The 21,209-nt window shown below is 45.9% G+C and overlaps 1 protein-coding gene across 11 annotated transcripts in view; it reads right to left on the bottom strand.

The window, feature by feature from the left end:
• The window catches only part of rgs3a (regulator of G protein signaling 3a), a 283,964-nt gene that overhangs the window by 69,857 nt on the left and 192,898 nt on the right, over nucleotides 1-21,209 (bottom strand). The window contains exon 1 of one of the 11 annotated variants that reach the window (XM_063073276.1): nucleotides 17,335-18,095. The exons of the other annotated variants lie outside the window; for them this stretch is intronic. The gene's annotated coding sequence lies outside the window, so the exon portion shown is untranslated. Of the gene's footprint in view, nucleotides 1-17,334; nucleotides 18,096-21,209 lie in introns of those variants that run through there. 11 annotated transcript variants of the gene reach the window in all.

Below are 21,209 nucleotides of genomic sequence, written 5' to 3'. Positions count from 1 at the left end.
GAAAGGGTATGGAGGAGATTTACCAGGATACTGCCTGGTTTAGAGAGTATGGATTATGATCAGAGATTAAGGGAGCTAGGGCTCTACTCTTTGGAGAGAAGGAGGATGAGAGGAGACATGATAGAGGAGTACAAGATAATAAGAGGAATAGATAGAGTGGATAGCCAGCGCCTCTTCCCCAGGGCACCACTGTTTAGTACGAGGGGTCTTGGCTTTAAGGTAAGGGGTGGGAAGTTCAAAGGGGATATTAGAGGAAGGTTTTTTACTCAGAGAGTGGTTGGTGCGTGGAATGCACTGCCTGTGTCAGTGGTGGAGGCAGATACACTAGTGAACTTTAAGAGACTACTAGACAGGAATATGGAGGAATTTAAGGTGGGGGCTTATATGGAAGGCAGGGTTTGAGGGTTGGCACAACATTGTAGGCCAAAGGGCCTGTACTGTGCTGTACTATTCTATGTTCAATGTTCTATGAATCCTTATGAGGCAGTGATCAGAATATGATTGAGTTCAACTTGAAATCTGATAGGGAGAAAGTAAAGTCTGACATAGCAGTATTTCAGTGGAGTAAAGGAAATTACAGTGGTATGAGAGAGGAGTTGCCAAAGTAAATTGGAAGGAGATGCTGGCAGGGATGTCAGCAGAGCAGCAATGGTGTGAGTTTCTGGGAAAAATGAGGAAAGTGCAGGATAGATGTATTCCAAAAACAAAGAAATACTCAAATGGTGAAATTGTACAACTATGACTGACAAGGGAAGTCAAAGTTTATGTAAAAACAAAAGAGAGGACATACAACAAAGCACTAATTAGTGGGAAGACAGAGGATTGGGAAGCTTTCAAAAACCTACAGAGAGCAACTAAAAGAATCATTAGGAGGGAAAAATGAAATATGAAAGCAAGCTAGCGAACAATATCAAAGTGGATAGGAAAAGCTTTTTCAATTGTGTAAAAAAAATGTAAGTGAACAGAGGACCACTAGAAAATGAGGCCAGGGAAATTATAATGGGGACAAAGAGATGGCAGATGAACTAAATGAGTATTTTGCATCAGTCTTCACTGTGGAAGACACTAGTAGTGTGCCAGATACTGAAGGGTGTGAGGCAAGTTACTATTACAAGGGAGAAGATGCTCAGAAAGCTGAAAACCTCAGTCACCCACACTAGACAAACTGCACTCTAGGGTTCTGAAAAAGGTAGCAGTGGAGAATGTGGTGGCATTAGTAATGATCTTTCATAAATCATTGGACTCTGGCATGGTGAGGAGGGGAGAAAAGGGATCAGCCATGAATGAATGGTGGAGCAGACTCGATGGACCAAGGGACCTAATTCAGCTCCAATGTCTTATGGTCTTATGGCCTACATGGATAGGAAAGGTTTGGAAGGTTATGGACCAAACACTGGTAAATGGGACTTACTCAGATGGGAATCTTGGTCAGCATGGACCAGATGGGCCAAAGGGCCTATTTCTGATCTGTATCACTCTATGACAATCACTTGCAGTAGAGGAGGACCGGAATTTCTTCTAACAGAGCATGGTCAATCTCTGGAATTTTCTTTGTCCTAGCATTGTGGGGTATAAATCACTGGAAGAGTTTAAAGTGGAAGCAGGGAATTTTTTAAAAATTGAGCCCTGTGGCAGATAGCCATGCTCATATTGAATGGTAGTACAGGCTTATGGGAAGAGTGGCCTCCTGCCACTCTTTCTGTTTTTGTGCACGTATGGTCATAGAGTCACAGTGCACTCCAGCACAAACATAGGCACTTTGGCCAGTCTGGACCATGCTGACTGCTTCGTCTATTAATCCTCCTGGTCTCATAGACCTGCACCAAGATAACAGCTCCCCATACCCCTCCCATCCAAACTTCTCTTCAATGTTGAAATCAAACCCACATTCACCATTTCCACTTGCAATACACACAAAGTGCTGGAGGAACTCAGCAGGTCAGGCAGCATCTATGGAAGAGAGTACAGTCGATGTTTCGGGTCGAAACCCTTCACCAGGACTGGATAAAGAAGATGAGCAGTGGATTTAAAAGGTTGCGGGGGGGACGCGGGGAGAAGAGGAAGAAACACAAGGTGATGGGTGAAACCAGGAGGGGGAGGGATGAAGTAAAGAGCTGGGAAGCTGGTGAAAAAGATACAGGATTGGAGAAGGTGGGGTTTGATAGAAGATGACAGAAGCCATGGAAGAAAGAAAAGGGGGAGGGGCACCAGAGAGAGGCGATGGATGGGTAGGGAGATAAGGCGAGAGAGGGAAAAGGGAATGGGGAATGGTGAAGGAAGGGGGGTGGTTTCATTACCAGAGGTTCAAAAAATCAATGTTCACGCCATCAAGTTGGAGGCTACCTATACAGAATATAAGGTGTTGTTCCTCCAACCTAAGTGTGGCCTTATCGTGACAGTAGAGGAGACCATGGATAGACAGATCAGAATGGGAATGGGAAGAGGAATTAAAATAGGTGGCCATTGGGAGATCCCACTTCTCCTGGCAGACGGAGCACAGATTCTCGGCGAAACGGTCTCCCAATCTACGTCGGGTCTCACCGATATACAGGAGGCCACACCAGAAGCACCAAACACAGTATATGACCCCAAAAGACTCACAGGTGGAGTGTCGCCCGACCTGGAAGGACTGTTTGGGGCCCTGAATGGTAGTGAGGGAGGAGGTGTAGGGGCAGGTGTAGCACTTGTTCCGCCTGCAAGGGTAAGTGCTGGGAGGGAGATCAGTTGGGAAGGACAAATGGGCAAGAGAGTGGTGTAGCGAGCGATCCCTGCAGAAAGCAAGAAGTGGGGGGAATGGAAAGACGTGCTTGGTGGTAGGATCCCATTGGAGGTGGCGGAATTTATGGAGAATTATTTGCTGGAGGCAAAGGCTGGTAAGGTCGTAGGTGAGGACAAGAGGAATCCTATCCTTGGTAGGGTAACGGGAGGATGGCGTGAGAGTAGACATGCGTGAAGTGGAAGAGATGCGGTTGAGAGCAGGGTTGATGGTGGAGAAAGGGAAGCCCCTTTCTTTGAAAAAGGAGGATATCTCCTTCATTCTGGAATGAAATGCCTCATCCTGAGAGCAGATGTGGCAGAGATGGAGGAATTGAAAGAAGGGGATGGCGATTTTACAAGTAACAGGGAGGGAGGAGGTCTTGTCCAGGTAGCTGTGAGAGTCAGCGGGTTTGTAATAGACATCAGTAGATAAACTCTCTCCGGAGATTGAGACAGAGGGATTGAGAAGGGGGAAGGAGATGCCAGAAATGGACCAGGTAAATTTGAGGCCAGTGTGGAAGTTGGAGGCAAAGTTGATGAAGTCGACGAGCACTGCTTGGGTGCAGGAAACAGCACCAATGCACGCAATGCCCCCACCTTATCTGTCTGGTTTAAGATGTTATGGCCTCCACAGATCCCTGATCTAAACATCATCAAGGCTGTCTGTGATTACCTGGAGAGACAGAAGCAAGCAAGACAGCCAAGGTATTCAGAAGAGCTATGGCAAGTTCTCCAAGGTGCTTGGAACAACCTACCAGCTGGTTTTCTTATAAAACTGCACGACAGAATTGATGCCATTTTAAAGGCAAAGGGTGGCTACACCAAATAGTGATGTGCTTTAGTTTTTTACTGTTTACTGCTCTTATAGTCAACTTTTTGATATATAGAAGCTTTTAATTTCGTTATTTTGAAAGCATTTTTGCTTTATAGTTTTTACAGTGCTGTATATATGTATTCTTGCTGAAATGTACAGTTTTATTATGTATTGCAATGCACTGCTGCATATCACCAAGTTTCGTGACATATAGGATGTTACGTTGAAGTTGTATAAGAACATTGGTAAGGCCTCATTTGGAGTATTCTGTGCAGTTTTGGTCACCTACCCACAAGAAAAATGTAAACAAGGTTGAATAAGTGCAGAGTAAATTTACAAGGATGTTGCTGGGTGTGGACGACCTGAGTTATAAGGAAATATTGACGAGGTTCGGACTGTATTCTTTAGAACATAGAAGATTGAGAGGAGATTTGACAGAGGAATACAAAATTGAGAGGGGTATAGATAGGGTAAATGCAAGCAGGCTTTTTGCATGAAGTTGGGTGGGACGATAACCAGAGGTCATGGGTTAAGGGTGAAAGGTGAAAAGTTTAAGGGGACCATGAGGGGAAACTTCTTCACTCAGAGGGTTGCGGAAGTATGGAATGAGCTGCCAGCACATGTGGTCCACGCGAGCTCGATGTCAATGTTTATGAGAAGATTGGATAGGTACATGGATAGTAGAGACATGGAGGGCTATGGTCTCGTTGCAGGGTGTTGGGACTAGGTGTGCTTCTCCATGTGCCAGTGATACTAAACTTGATTCTGACTCTGACTGACAGACAAGACAAAGAAATGTATCAATCTGAACCAAAAGGCTCAGTTGCCATTGGAACATGATGGGATGTATTTGTAGCTGCATTACAAACATAGAAACATAGAAAATAGGTGCAGGAGTAGGCCATTCGGCCCTTCGAGCCTGCACTGCCATTCAGTATGATCATGGCTGATCATCCAACTCAGAACCCTGCACCAGCCTTCCCTCCATACCCCCTGATCCCTTTAGCCACAAAGGCCATATCTAACTCCCTCTTAAATATATAGCCAATGAACTGGCCTCAACTGTTTCCTGTGGCAGAGAATTCCACAGATTCACCACTCTCTGTGTGAAGTAGTTTTTCCTCATCTCGGTCCTAAAAGGCTTCCCCTTTATCCTCAAACTGTGACCCCTCGTTCTGGACTTCCCCAACATTGGGAACAATCTTCCTGCATCTAGCCTGTCCAATCCCTTTAGAATTTTATACGTTTCAATAAGATCCCCCCTCAATCTTCTAAATTCCAGAGAATATAAGCCTAGTCGATCCAGTCTTTCATCATATGGAAGTCCTGCCATCCCAGGAATCAATCTGGTGAACCTTCTTTGTACCCCCTCTATGGCAAGAATGTCTTTCCTCAGATTAGGGGACCAAAACTGCACACAATACTCCAGGTGTGGTCTCACCAAGGCCTTGTACAACTGCAGTAGTACCTCCCTGCTCCTGTACTCGAATCCTCTTGCTATGAATGCCAGCATACCATTTGCCTTTTTCACCGTCTGCTGTACCAGCATGCCCACTTTCAATGACTGGTGTATAATGACACCCAGGTCTCGTTGCACCTCCCCTTTTCCTAATCGGCCACCATTCATATAATAATCTGTTTTCCTGTTTTTGCCACCAAAGTGGATAACCTCACATTTAGCCACATTAAATTGCATCTGCCATGAATTTGCCCACTCACCTAACCTATCCAAGTCACCCTGTATCCTCCTCACAGCTAACATCTAAATTAGATTAGATCATCTTTATTTGCCACACGTACATCGAAATATGCAGTGACCAACACAATCCGAAGGTGTACTCCGGGCAGCCCACAAGTGTTGGCACACTTCTGGTGCCATCACAAGTTCAAGCTTAATTGTCATTTAACCATACACATGTATACAGCCAAATGAAACGATGTTCCTCTCGAGCCAAGGTGCAAAAATGTAGAACCAGCTGTCACTCACAGCACACAGCACATATAATTATGACAACAGAAAAGCATACAGATATAAAGAGCTATGTATTTAAAAAATAATATAGCCCAAGTCCCTGAGTGATATGACCTGTAGGTTGATGGTGCATGGTTGTTATCTTGGAGCCATGTTTCTGCAAGAACAGCCCGCAGCAGTTCCTCATATCTTGCACGTCCAGCCGCAGCTGAATGCAACCCAGCCTGTCTTCCTGGGAGCAAACACTGGAGGGCAGCACCAACAGGACAGGCCAGCCTCCAACCCAGCATGGAGTCCTTCCCCAGCGGCCGCAACGTGTGACCCCCAAGGCCTGAGAGCCCGGTCCGTGCTACAACCTAGGCAACACATCTCCCCAACTGTCGCCCTCGCCAATGAGCTAATGAACCAGAATTGCACCAGAATCCATGTAGGCTTAGCACAATCAAGCAGCCTAAAAGAGAAATAGACAACAAGCTACCCAGAACTGAAGCAACGCATTTCACTACTGCTCTGCGTCAGGTACCCGGAGTTGACGACATAGAAAACAACACAGAATTGATCTCGCTGCTGTTGATCAACTCCTAAGCATGGAGTTTGTACCATCAGTGGCACAGTAGTTAGTGTAACACTTTCAGTGCTGCAGACCAGGTTCAATACACACCAGTGTCTGAAAGGAGTTTGTATCTTCTCTCGATGACCATGTGGTTTCCCTCCGGGTGCTCCAGTTTCCCCCAACATTCCAAAGATGTATGGGTTGGGGTTAATGATTTGTGGGCATGCTGTGTTGGTGCCAGAAGGTGGAAACACTTGTGGGCTGCCCCCAGCACATTCTTGGACTGTCTTGGTCATTAATGCAAATGACACATTTCACTGTATGTTTCAATATACGTGTGACAAGTAAATACAATCTGGAGTTGTACAGTAGAGAAAAGACTATTGAGTCCATTTGTGTTCCTGGCAACCAAAGTGTACGCTAAAGCAAGTCCCATCTCCCAGCAGCTGGCCCACATCCCTCTAAACTCTTGAAAAGTCTTACAGCTATTGGTGATCATTTCTAACTTTACAAAACTATTGAGAATATCCTGCGGTGCTATGGTGCTAAGTTAGGTCCCCTGGAACATTTTTAGACCTGAGTGCTGGAGTAATTTTAATTTCCAAATTGAATCCAAACTACCCGCAGGCAGTGAGTACGATGGTACTCAATCCCAATGCACAATTGTCCTATATTCGCAGGGTTAATCAAATGTTAAACTCTGCCTGAAACCACAAGCTAACCCAGCAGTATAAACTAATCTAGATGATTTAAATACCGACTGCAAATTCTATTATTACATTTCTTCTTAAATTAGACCAACTGCATTTAGATGAAGACTGGGGGCAGATACACAAAGCAAGACATATATATACAGAACTGTGCAAAAGTCTTAGGCACTTAGATATCACTCCACTTTGAGATGGTCTGGCTGAGGGGTTCAAGCCTCTGCAGAACAGCAGTGGGAATAGTGCATCACCCTGGTATATTCCACATCTGATGGTCACTTGTGCTATTGGCTTTGGGTTAGCTTCTAGCATTGTCCTCCAATGACCCACTGAGTTCTTGATGAATGTCATTAGTGTCTTGCTGGCTTTCCTACAGAGACAGGTATTCCAGGATCCATGCGTGGGGCATTGAGGTAAGTTTTCTGGTAGTTGATCCAGGCTGTGCTTGGGTTGGTTTGCCTGGTCTTGGAGTCTCGCATAACTGCTTTCTCTACCAGTAGTCAGTGCTTGGAGTCTCTGGTTCCCTTATCAATCCCCCTCTGAGAAGGGCTCAGGAATTTACACACGTATTCCTTCAGCTTGGTGGCGATAATTCCTGACAGGAACTTCCATGTTGTCGACAGGCAGGTTATTGGCTGGTAATTTGACAGAGTTGCTGCCTTGTGAGGACCCTTCATTGTGAGTCCCGTCCTTCCTTGAGTGAGCCAGTCGGGGAGGAAGCCTGCTTCCAGCCGTTGGTTCATTTGATCTGCCAGCCGGGTATGTATTGTTAGTTTCATCAGCCAGTAGGCGTTAATCACGTCAGGCCCTGGTGATGTCCAGTCCTTCATACTTGCTCCCTGTTGCTGGACATCACCTGCTGTGATGGTGTCTGGCTCTTCCCCTGGGGTATTGCAGAGGCTTACTTGTAGGTCTTTCAGCCACTGGGCACTGGTGTTGTGTGATGCTCCTTTCTCCTGTATACTCTACCAGTACTCTTCAGTTGCTGTTGGTTCAGGTGCTGGCATGTAGTTGCTCTGGAAATGTGCGAATACTTTTCCTGGTTCTTTAGAAAAGAGTGCATTTATTTGCTTGGCCTCTGAGTCCTTAATATGCCTCTGTAGTCTGGTAGCCAGAGTTGTTAACCATTGCTTGACAGTTTCCAGGGCTTCGGCTATGGACATACCTCTGTACTTCCTTAGTAGCCGAGATGAGTCTGGTTTTCCCACCCTTCTGCAGCTCAGTGAGTCTGCTGACCTCCGTCCTTGTGGTTTTCATCTTGGCTTCCAAACATTGTCTCCAGGGTTGGATTATAACAGTACTCTCCACTGTAATTCATTTTGTAGCCCAGCATTTCTTCGGAGGACAACACCCAGAACTATCTGGGCCCCGCGGCACGAGGGGTCCAAGGTGCAGCCCAGCTGGGGTGTTGGGCTGGACCCCTCGTGCTTACATTACATCTGCCCACAAAACCTCCGATGAGAGTGACAAGAACAAGAGTCATGCCAGCTCGGCTGTCGCCCAGATTAACAAGGACCACACCAATGGTTTGGGAACTGGGAACAACTGCATTGGGAATCCATTATACAATGGTATCATATAACAATATTGCATGTTCACAGAGGTTCGTATAGATTATTCTAGTGGACAATACTTGACAGAAATCTTGGTATCTTCAGTTATTGGAACTGACTCTATTATCAAGGCATTGTCTTGTCTGTAGCTGTGAAACATCAGAAGAAGACTTTCAGGTATCTCGAGGATATTTGTTAAATGTTGTAATATCAGTATCCAATCATTGTACTTCAATGAAATTGGATGAATTCAAAAAAGAGAGAAGAAGAAGAGAGAAATTCTTATAAATCCATACTACTCCTTTTGTTATAAAGGTTTTTCAAAGCAGCTGACAAATTCACGAACAAAGAATTTAAATAGATCTCATGGAATTACAGGGGAGTTACTAGCATGGATGGAGCTTTGGCTGATCGGCAGAAAACCGAGTGGGAATAAAGGCATCCTACTCTGGCTGGCTGCCAGTTACCAGTGGAGTTCCACAGGGGTGGATGTTGGGACCGCTGCTTTTTACGATGTGCGTCAATGAATTGGACTACGGTATTAATGGATTTGTGGCTAAATTTGCCAACGATACAAAGATAGGTGAAGGAGCAGATAGTGTTCAGGAAACAAAGAGCCTGCAGAGAGACTTAAGTAGTTTAGGGGAATGGGCAAAGAAGTGGCAAATGAAATACAATGTTGGAAAGTGTATGGTCATGCACTTTGGTGGAAGAAATAAACGGGCAGGCTATTATTTAGATAGGGAGAGAATTCAAAATGTAGAGATGCAAAGGAATTTGGGAGTCCTTGTGCAGGATACCCTAAAGGTTATCCTCCAGGCTGAGTCAGTGGTGAAGGCAGCATTCATTTCTAGAGGTATAGAATACAAGAGCGGGGATGCGATGTTGAGGCTCTATAAGGCATTGGTGAGACCACACCTAGAGTATTGTGTGCAGATTTAGGCTCCTTATTATAGAAAGGATATACTGACCTTGGACAGGGTTCAGAAAAGATTCACGAGAATGATTCCAGGAATGAAAAGATTACCAAAAGGAATGTCTGGCAGCTCTTGGGCTGTATTCCCTGGTGTTCAGGGGAATGAGGGGGATCTTATAGAAACATTCCAAATGTTAAAATGCCTGAACAGATTAGAAATGGCAAAGTTATTTCCCATGGTAGGGGAGTCCAGGACAAGAGGGCACGACTTCAGGATTGAAGGACATCCATTTAGATCAGAGATGTGGAGAAATTACTTTAGTCAGAGGGTGGTAAATCTGTGAAATTTGTTGCCTTGAGCGGCTGTGGAGGCCAAGTCATTGGGTGCATATAAGGCAGAGATAGATGGGTTCTTGATTATCCAAGGCACCTAAGGGTATGGGGAGAAGGCAGGGGAGTGGGGATGACTGGAAGAATTGGATCAGCCCATGATTGAATGGCGGACCAGACTCGATGGGCCAAATGACCTACTTCTGCTCCTATATCTCATGGTCTTAAATATTTAATTAAACTGGCGAGAAATTGGCTACGGAACAAGCCATAAATGGATGAGACTGGATATATAGATAAACTAAACTTGACACTAGGACTTAAAATAACTGCAAAGTAATGTTGCAGCTCCATAAAGCCCTTGTTGGAATATTGTGTTCAGTTTCAGTCCCCTCTTTATAGGAAGGATGTGGAAGCTTTAGAGAGGGTGCAGAGGAGATTTACCAGGATGCTGCCTGGATTAGAGAGTGTGTCTTATGAAGATTGGCTGAGTGAGCTGGGGCTTTTCTCTTTGGAGTGAAGGAGGGTGAGAGGTGACTTGTTGGAGGTGTACAAGATAATAAGAGGTGTATGGAGGTATAGATCAAGTAGATACTCAGAGACTTTTCCCAGGGTGGAAGTGGCCAATATGAGGGGACATAATTAAAGGTGATTGGAGGAAAGTATAGGAGGGACGTCAAGAGGTTCCGGCCCGAAACGTCGACCTATCTTTTCCACGGATGCTGCCCGACCTGCTAAGTTCCTCCAGCGTGTTGTGAATGTCAAGAGGTAGATGTTTACACAGAGAGTGGTGGGTGCATGGGACACGTTGCCAGCGGTGGTTGTAGAGGCAGATACATTCGGGATATTTAAGAGGCTCAGATAGGCACATGGATAATAGAAAATGGGGGGCTCTGTAAGAGGGAAAGGTTAAACTGATGTTGGGGTAGGTTAAAGGGTTGGCACAACATCGTGGACCAAAGGGCCACCTCTGTGCTGTTCTGTTCTATGTTCTAATGAACAGCTCCAATAAACCTCTCTAAATTTGTATATCTTGTAGAAGTCCTATTCTAAGAATGTTTCTTGTCTGAATTATTGCAACTCAGTATCAGATAATACGCTTGTATCATCAGACGGCTATTAATAACATATTGCGTGCCCTGATTAGGAAACACATTTTTCTCTGTCACTCACTGTTAAGTTGTGACCTATTTAGGATTTCGAGGCACATTTATCCGACCAGTAAAGAAAAACTGCTGTAAACCTGCAGCTTAAAAGGCCACTGAGATGAATTCCTCCGTGATAATGTCGTTCTAAATGTCAAGTACACACTTTAAAATATGAAAATCAATTGATGAGAACTATGCAAACATTACTTATCGGTTTAGAATACCCAATCTATATTGCAGAATAATAATCTAACCATATGTTTAATTATTGAAATTAAGAACAAGCTCTTTTCTGGTTGCTGTTAAGGAATATGAAAAGTTACTGAAAACCAGTACAGCACAGGGGCAAAACAAGCCTTTTCCCTAAAGTTATTTTGTTCTGTCTCACAACACCAGCAACTCCGGTTCAGTCTTGGAGAAAAATTAACTTCATTTATCACGTGTACGTCAAAGCATCGATACGTAGAGTGAAATGCGTCATGTGTGTCAAAGACCAGTACAGTCCGAGGAAGTGCTGGGGGCAGCCCGCTGGTGTCACACCGCTTTGGGCGCCAACATAACAAATGGACCTCGGATGCTCTCAGAGTGGACTTTAAGGGTTGCCCTGTGGTCCTTCGGTTTCCTCCCACTTCTAAAGGATATGTGGGCTAGTAGGTTAAAGTGCCTCCATACATACCCTTATACAGCCTGGGTTTAGAACTGGGTGGCAGGAGAAACAAAGGGGGTTGGATGGACATGTGAAAGGGAAAAATAGACTTGGAGATAAATGGGGAAGGGGGAAATGGCTTAAACCAGGCCAAATGCTGGTATGGACTTGATGCCAAGGCATTATTAGGCATTGGTCAGAATGCACTTGGAGTATTGTGAGCACTTTTGGGTCCCTTATCTAAGAAAAGATGAGCTGGCATTCGAGGGTCCAGAGGAGGTTCACAAGGATGGAAGTGTTAATGTACGAGGAGTGTTTGATGGCTCTGGGCCTGTGCTTGCTGGAGTTTAGAAGAATGGGGGCGGGGGAATCTCATTGCAGCTTATCAAATATTGAAAGGTCTGGTTAAAGTGGATGTGGAGAGGATGCTTCCTATGGTGGGTGAGTCTAGGACCAGAGGGCACAGCCTCAGAACAGAAGGACATCCCTTTAGAACAGAAATGAGAAAGAATTTCTTTAGCCAGAGGATGGTGAATCTGTGGAATTCATTGCCAGGGATGGCTGTGGAGGCCAAGTCATTGGGTGTATATAAAGTGGAAGTTGATAGGTTCTTGATTTGTAAGAGTGACAAAGGTGATGGGGAGAAGGCAGGAGAGTGGGGTTGAGAGGGACAGTAAATCATCCATGATGGAATGGTGGAGCAGACTCGATGGGCCGCCTGGTCGAACCTCGCTCCTATATCTGTGGTTCCATGATGGGCCAAATCACCTTTAATGTCTTTAGGACAATATTAGAACAAATTGGGTCAGCAAGTTTGCAGATGATACCAAGGGTTAGAGCAAGAAGGCTTTTTCCACTGCGGTTTGGGGAGACTAAAAATAGATGTCATGAGTTAACAGTGAAAGGTGAAATATTTAAGGGGAACCTGAGGGAGAACTTCTTCACTCAGAGGGTGGTGTGAGTGTGGAACGAGCTGCCAGCACAAGTGGTGAATGCGGCTTTGATTTCATGATTTAAGAGAAATTTTGGATAATTACATGGATGTGAGGGGTATGGAGGGCTATGGCCTGGGACTGGGTAGAACAACAGTGCAGCACAGACTAGGTAGGCCGAAGGGCCTGTTTCTGTGTTGTTGTGTCCTGTGGGCCTAAATCCAACTATGAAGTATTTATAACTCAGATTTCAAAATTAGTTCTGCCTTTTCCTTGATTATTTTGGTGGCAACTTTATTTTACTGATTAACATTGGATTTATCAACAGTCCATAAAATAATAATAACTCCTATGGATGGTCCCAAATCCAGATGCAAAAGGAGGAGGGTTGGACGTGGGGCTAGCAACCCCATCCCATAAAAACCCAGAGCTACAGAAACACCAACAGAAGCTCCGAAGACCCCATCCCCGGGAGAGGAAGGATCTCCGCCTTGAAGATGTCTGAAGCTGTGTGGTGAAAGTGGAAGCCACAGGGCTGGCCAACCTTCTATCGGCCCAGGACACGACTCTGGAGCGATGAACTTGAGAAAAAGAAGAAGATAGTAATTCTGTCTTGCACAGATGAGTGTCAGTGAATGTAATGTTTTATTTCTTCACTACAGGCTGAGAGGAAAGAATGAGTAAAGCCATGTTCCCGTTTTCTTGGTACTGTTTAATTGTGAAAATGCTGAATCTTTGAAACAATCAGACACGATACAAACGGATGCTCCATGCTGCCATGTTTGTGGAGTGAAATCGTTCCCTGTGGTTGTTGGATTGGAGATACAGTATGGAAAACGCCCTTCTGGCCCAGTGGCCCTCACCACCCGGCAACCCACCTACTTAACCCGAGCCTAATCTCAGGACAATTTACAATGACCAATTAACCTAGCAACCGGTGTGTCTTTGGACTGTGGGAGGAAGCTGGAGTGCCTGCAGGGAACACACACGTTCATGGGGAGGACGTACAAACTTCCTACAGAGGATGTCGGAATTGAACTCTGAACTCCCACGGCCCCAAGCTGTAATAACATTGCACTAACCGCCACACTACCGTGGCACCCACAATGCCAATGATACACTTGAACAGATAAGTGTTTCACTGGAAAGGGGTGGTGAATTTTACCCTCTTTTTAACATTTTGCATAGGGTTGGGCGTCATAATTTAAAGCAGCATCCAGGCCGCGCCCCTTCTCACTGTTGCCATCGGAACGAGGTACAGGACCCTTTGCTGCCACACCACCAGGTTTTGGTTCAGGAACAGTTACTATCCCTCAACCATCGGACTGTTGAACCAGAGCGGATAATTTCCCTCACCCCGACACTGAACTGTTCCCACAACCTATGGAGTCACTTTCGAGGACTCTTCACCTCATGTTCTCAGTAGTATTTATTTATGTATCTGTTTGTCTTCTTTCGTACATTGGTTGCTTGCCAGTCTCAGTGTTTAGATTTTCATTGATTCTATTCTATTTCTTTGCTCTACTGTGAATGCCTGCAAGAAAATTAATCTCAGGGTAGCATTTGATGACATATATGTCCTTTCATATCTGTTTTGAACTTTGAACTTGATGTGGTCGTCATGAAGAGGCTTAACCATGAGAAGGCTTGAGGTTCCTCTACCATAAAGTCATCACGATTGTTCCATGTAAATCACTTTCAGTATTTGAGATGTAAAGACCTGAACTTCAAGTAGTTGAAGCAGCCAACTCGAACAAAAACCTGGACCCACACCATTGGCCACACACATTTTCTACTGAAGAGAAATTCTATTTAATGCAGTTCTCCCAACTATTTTATTTGTAAGTACAGTGGAGTATGCTTAATTGGGACACATCAGGACCAATTAAGTGGCTTCCCCAATTAGCTGAAGTTTCACGGAAATAGACAAAAAGGATATAAAAAAGACAAACTATAAGACCATAAGACATAGGGGTCAACCTAGGCTACTTGGCCCTTCGAGTCGGATCTGCCATTCTATAATGGTATTGTTGTTTAACTGAGCAACAAATTCTATATTTAATTGAAAGACAGAACAAATTCAAACATTACCTACAGTACTATAAAGCTGTATATTAGTTCCTAGTAGTTATTGACAGAGGAATTCATCCAGTGTACACTGCCGTTTTCTTTTGATTGACTGTAAGTGAACAAAATCAGCAGACACCTAGTGTAGAGAATGCTTTCGATGATTGCATCCTCCAAATCTCCATTTTCATTGTAACATGCAAGATGGTTGTTGATACTTCCAAATTCTTTGTAGGTCTTAATTTGTTGAAGTAGTGAAATCATTTAATTTGGAATTGTTTACTGCTTATTTCTCACCAACTATCAGTGACAAAAACTACGTCTTATTGAAGACAAACACTCGCACTGATGCTATTTAGAAACTGCTTGCTGTTAGCAAGGTGCAGTGTCTAATGGCCACATAATTGCACGCCACTGACACTAGTTAGAAACTGTATGGCAACAATCTCATGTTCCAAAAAAGCAGCATCATGACCCAAATAAACACAGGGAATGCTGGCTGTTTTATCAGTTAGTTCTGTGCTTTAAGAATTGTCCCTAATAATCAGTTGTCCTGATTAACTGATTGTCCAATTAACCAGAATCCATAGTAATAGGTAAAATACAAATTCAATTTTTGGCTTAATCAGAGCTACGTAATTTGCACACTCTACGTGAATTGGTTTTGTACAAACTTTAGTTAATGAAATGGTTACTGTATCTGTTTCTGATTAAGGCCAGGCGTCAGAGGATAATGAATCTTTGAAATTCCCTACCCCACAGGGAAACTAAAATCATTCAAAGCAGAGATCGATAGATTTCTGGAAATGAGGAGAAATTAGCGTTCATGGGGAAAGTGCTGAAAAGACCACAAGACAGAATTAGGCCATTTGGCCCATCAGGTCTGCTCCACAATTCCATCATGGCTGATTTATTATCCCTCTTGACTTCATTCTCCTGCCTTCTCCCCATACCCTTTGATGACCTTACTAATGAGGAACCTTTACTGAGCAACAGTGGGGTGCTACAGTAGTGTAGCAGTTATTGCAATGCTTTACAATTCCTACTGTTGGCTGTATGTTCTCCCCATGACCACATGGGCTCCCCCGGGTGCTCTAGTTTCCACTCACATTACAGAGACACAAGGTTAATCGATCACGAGTGTAATTGGATAGTGCAGGCTCATTGGGCGGGTCGGGTCTGTTACCGTACTGTATCTCCAAATAAAACAAATAAAAAAATCTATCAACCGCTGCTTTAACCATCTACCCAATGACTCGGGCCTCAGGAGCTGCTTCCAGAAAAATGGACCGGAGTTGGAAGACTGATTGTCCGCAGTTTTGAAGTGTTTCAAGACTGTAACGACAGGACAGATGGCTGAATCCTGTTGCTAACGCCGATGTTCTTACACAGCATTTTACACTCACACTTTGCACACCGCATTAACTGTGACAACGTTTCTAATCTTGTCTTTATTGCACATGTGGTTAAACTGTGTCAGTCTACTGCTATCAACTGAATAGATATGACTTCTCCATAAGGTCAGTGAAGGCAGTGATGGAAGCAACGTGCCACATATCCAACAAGCTGTTCACTTTTTTAGTCCTTGACAAATGAGGTCATAAGTATTTCATATTGCTACTGTTGTCACCACTTCAGTCGAAAATGGTGTCTCTCCTGCAATTCCAGAATATATGGTAGTTGTCGCTTGTCTCTAATGATGACAGGAAACCTGTGTTGGAGAGTTAAAGTGGAAAAGTCATTGCACTGGGGCAGTTCCACTTGCTTGACCTCAGAAGTCTGGGTCTGGGTACGAGTAGTCGTCACAAACCGGGAACATCCTTTGTTGCGGTGAATGACCATGACATCTTCTGTGCTTTGTCATGTCCTTTGCTCTCGTTGGAGCGTTAGAGAACCACACTGCTGGCCATTGGAGATCTCATCCACCCAGTCTGCTGGATCTGACCTCAGGCAGGTCCCATAGAAAATATGTAGCTTGGCAAAAAGTATATTTGTGCAAGATATATTTCAATAGAATCACTAGGTAAAGAACTACTGAGATGGCTGATGACCAACCTGCTTTTAGTTATCAGTAAGTATTACACACTGGCTGTCAGAGCAGCTAAACTCTTGATGAAAGAGCTGGATTTACATTTCCCTGAATTTTCTTCTTCCAAAAGATTAACTAGCAGCCTAACTTTATGAAAAACATTAATCCTCTCAGGTCACAATCGTCTATAAAGGATGGTGTGTCCCAACAGGGACCTCTAAGTCAATATAAACGTATTATCAAAGCATGTGTACATTCACATTTACCACCCGGAGATTCATCTTCTTGCAGGTATTTACAGGAGAATCAGGAAATGCAATAGAATTTACACAAATATATCGGCAAATAAAGACTGGCAAACAGCCAGCGTGCAGAAGAAGACAAGCTGTGCAAATCAAATAATACTGAGCATGGGTTGGAAAAAATCCTGAAACTGAGTGTGTGGATTGTGGAAGCTGAAGTTTGAACGTGAGAGGGCATTGTCTCAACACTCCCGTTTCGTTCCTGAGGCTGGCCACCCTTCAGACTGAAAGAACTCAGCACAGCAAGCACAAAGGAACTGACTGCTGAAAGCTGTGGGTAAGAAATCCTTCAAGCTGATATGAAGCGGGTATTTAGAGGTTACTGTAACGCAAATTGGACCGAACAAATAATTAGGAACAACAAAAGTTAACATGTTTTTAATAATTAACATTTTCATGGTGATATAAGAACATGCTAAAGATCTGTGAGAGTAACGAGATTAAACCCAGGGAGTAAACCACTGCTAAGTGGTTGGAGTAAATTCAGACTGTAGTACATTCACCACAATAACCCATTGGTCAGCTCTGGAGAACAATTACCAAATAGTTAATAAATTATAGATTGCAAGCACAACTCTGTAATGTTATTGATATATAGTAAAACATACCTTAAGAACAAGTGTCAGGGAAAGCAAGACTGCACTGAGCAGCCCTGGAAATTAAGCCACAAGAAGGTGATCCTTCACAAGATGTCCAGTCGCACACAGAACACTTCTCCAGTGCGAAATATTAACAACCCTCTGCTCTCGCACATGCTTGCAGATAAAAAGACCGAAGACGAGGACAGGAAGGGGAAGATAAGCAGCATACCTCCACACACACATCCAGCAATCAGCAGCAAGTCATTGCCGGTGGAGTCTGTCAGACTTCTCCTCGTTTATCAATGCGCATGCCAATGTGCTAAGCTCAGAGCAAGACACTCCTCATGTGTCCCATATGCTTAATATAAGTCCTGCCTGTATTCATTTCCCAAAAGGAATTACTTACTGCACTCACACACAAATTATGCAGCAATCAATATTCAACTTTCAGCAATTAAAATGCACTTATTATCAAATCGACACTTTTCTATTTTGTTCAGTAAGTAACATAAACCATGAGGTCACAACAATGTAAAATATGCCCCAGGTTACGACGATACAAATATTTACAGCATCTCACTGTCATGTCAGTTAGTTCCAACATTCATCCATTTAGTTCAACCAGAACCCATTTATTTCAACTAAATAACAAAAAAAAGAGAGATTCGGCTGATGCTGGAAATCCAGAGCATCACACACAAAATGCTGGAGGAACTCAGCAGGTCGGACAGCATCTACAGAAAAGAATGAACAGTCGATGCTTCTTCCCCCTTCCTATCAAATCCTGATGAAGGGTCTTGGCCCTTTACTGAGTTCCTTCAGCATGTAGTTACTTCAACTCGATTGGACTTTAACCCAGAAAACACATCTTATACATTTGTCCAGTGACATCCCAGAGTAACTTCAAGGCAAGGTTAACATCACAGAGACAGAACGATCCATTTCAGACACAGACATAGGAATGAAGATTCAAGATTCAAGACTGTTTATTGTCAGTCTTCAGTATTCAAGTGTAAAAGATAACAAAATGATTGTTAATCCAGATTTACTGCAGCATAAAAAACACAATAAATATTATAAATAAACACAATAAAGCTTATATATATAGACTGATTGTATGTCCATAAAGAGATGGTCAGTGTCCATAAACTGACTGAGTGCACCTGAGCCAGAGATGTTACTGTGTGTACACCCCTCCCTCCACACACTCCACACCCTCCCCTCCCCTCCACACCCTCCCCTCCCCTCCCCTCCACACCCTCCCCTCCCCTCCCTCCCCACCCTCCCCTCCCCTCCACACCCTCCCCTCCCCTCCCTCCCCTCCCTCCACACCCTCCCCTCCCTCCTCCACACCCTCCCCTCCCCTCACTCCACACCCTCCCCTCCCTCCACTCCCTCCCCTCCCCTCATTCCACACCCTCCCCTCCCCCACATCCTCTCCTCCCTTCCCCTCCCCCTGCTCATCCTCTCCTCCCCTCCCTCCACACCCTCCCCTCCCCTCCCCCTGCTCATCCTCTCCTCCCCTCCCCTCCCCCGCTCATCCTCTCCTCCCCTCCCTCCACACCCTCCCCTCCCCCTGCTCATCCTCTCCTCCCCTCCCTCCACTCCCTACTCTCCCCTCCCTCCACACCCTCCCCTCCCCTCCCCCTGTTCATCCTCTCCTCCCCTCCCTCCCCCTGTTCATCCTCTCCTCCCCTCCCTCCACACCCTCCCCTCCCCCTGCTCATCCTCCCCTCCCCTCCCTCCACACCCTCCCCCTCCTCATCCTCTCCTCCCCTCCCTCCACACCCTCCCCTGCCCTCCCTCCACACCCTCCCCTCCACTCCCTTCCCTCCACACCCTCCCCTCCCCTCCCTTCCCTCCACACCCTCCCCTCCCTTCCCTCCATACCCTCCCCTCCAGTCCCTCCACACCCTCCCCTCCCCTCCCTCCCCCCCTCCACACCCTCCCCTCCCCTCCCTCCACACCCTCCCCTCCCCTCCCTTCACAACCTCCCCTCCACTCCCTCCACACCCTCCCCTCCCCTCCCCTCCCCCTGCTCATCCTCTCCTCCCCTCACTCCACACCCTCCCCTCCCCTGCTCATCCTCTCCTCCCCTCCCTCCACACCCTCCCCTCCCTCCCCTCCCTTCCCTCCACTCCCTCCCCTCCCTTCCCTCCTCACCCTCCCCTCCCCTCCCCTCCCCCCCACTCATCCTCTCCTCCCCTCCCTCCACACCCTCCCCTCCCCTCTCTCCACACCCTCCCCTCCCTTCCCTCCACACCCTCCCCTCCCCTGCTCATCCTCTCCTCCCCTCCCTCCACACCCTCCCCTCCCCTCCCCCTGCTCATCATCTCCTCCCCTCCCTCCACACCCTCCCCTCCCCTCCCTCCACACCCTCCCCTCCCCTCCCCCTGCTCATCCTCTCCTCCCCTCCCTCCACACCCTCCCCTCCCTTCCCTCCACACCCTCCCCTCCCCTCTCTCCACACCCTCCCCTCCCCCGCTCATCCTCTCCTCCCCTCCCTCCACACCCTCCCCTCCCTTCCCTCCACACCCTCCTCTGCACATCCTCCCCTCCCTCCACACCCTCCCCTCTCTTCCTTCCACACCCTCCCCTCCCCTGCACATCCTCCCCTCCCCTCCTTCCACACCCTCCCCTCCCCCTGCTCATCCTCTCCTCCCCTCCCTCCACACCCTCCCCTGCACACCCTCCCCTCCCTTCACACCGCCCCTCCCCCTCCACACCCTCCCCTCCCCTCCCTCCACACGCTCCCCTCCCCTCCCCTGCTCATCCTCTCCTCTCCTCCCTCCACTCTCTCCCCTCCCTTCCCTCCACACCCTCCCCTCCCCTCCCTCCACACCCTCCCCTCCCTTGCCTCCACACCCTCCCCTCCCCTGTACTTTCCTGTAATTACCTTAAAATTATGCCCTGCTGTATTAGCCATTTCTGCCCCTAGGGCAAGTGTAGTCTCTGGCTGCCCACTCTTACCTATGTCTCTTCTCATCTTTTACATATCTGACAAGTCACCACTCATCCTCATTCACTCCAAAGGGAAAAGTCCTGGCTCACTCAATCTATCATCATCAGACATGCTCTCTAATCTAGACCCCATCCTGCTAAATCTCCTCTGCACTCACTCTAAAGTTTCTGCATCCTTCCTACAATGAGGTGTCCAGAAATGAGCACAATATTCCAAGTGTGATCTAACCAGAGCTTTGTAGAGCTGCAATGTTATCCTGTGTCTCTTGAACTCAATCCCCCGACTAATGAAGGCCAGCACACCAAACACCTTCTGAACCACCCTGTCAACTTGTGCAGTAACTCTGAGATCTGTGGTCGTGGACCAGAAGATCCCTCTGTTCCTCCACACTTTATTCATGAGCTAATTTGAGAAAGTGCTGATTTGTTGTGGAGGCAGTCAGAGACAGCCGTGGTGATGTGCATACAGTGACTGAGGCAGGCTGGCGGACAACATCAGTCAACCTGGTGGCGTTCATGACAATCTGAAATTTCATGTTTGAATGTCAAGGTAAATTTATTAACAAAGTACCTATATGTCACCACATTCATTTTCTTGCAGGCATTTACAGGAACGTAAAGAAATACAATAGAATTAGTGGAAAACTATATATGAACAAGACAATTCTTCAAATAAATAAATAAATAAATAGATGTTATTTGAAAGCATGAGTCCCTGAAAGTAAGTCTATGGGTTGTAACATCAATTCAGCATTGAGGTGAGTGAAGTTATCCATAGTAGATCAAGGGTCTGCTGGTTGAGGAGCAGTAACTGTTCCTGAACCTGGTGCTGTGGGTCCTGAGGCTCCTGTACCTCCTTTCAAGTGGCAGCAGTGAGAAGAGAGCCTGGCCAGGGTGGTCAGCGTCCTTGATGATGGATGCTGCTTTTTTGTGGATGTGGT

This window comes from Mobula hypostoma, chromosome 21 (assembly GCF_963921235.1).
Source record: "Mobula hypostoma chromosome 21, sMobHyp1.1, whole genome shotgun sequence".
Lineage (NCBI taxonomy): Eukaryota > Metazoa > Chordata > Chondrichthyes > Myliobatiformes > Myliobatidae > Mobula > Mobula hypostoma.
The sequence above is the reverse complement of the archived record's forward strand: the minus strand, read 5'-3'. Positions and strand labels throughout refer to the sequence as shown.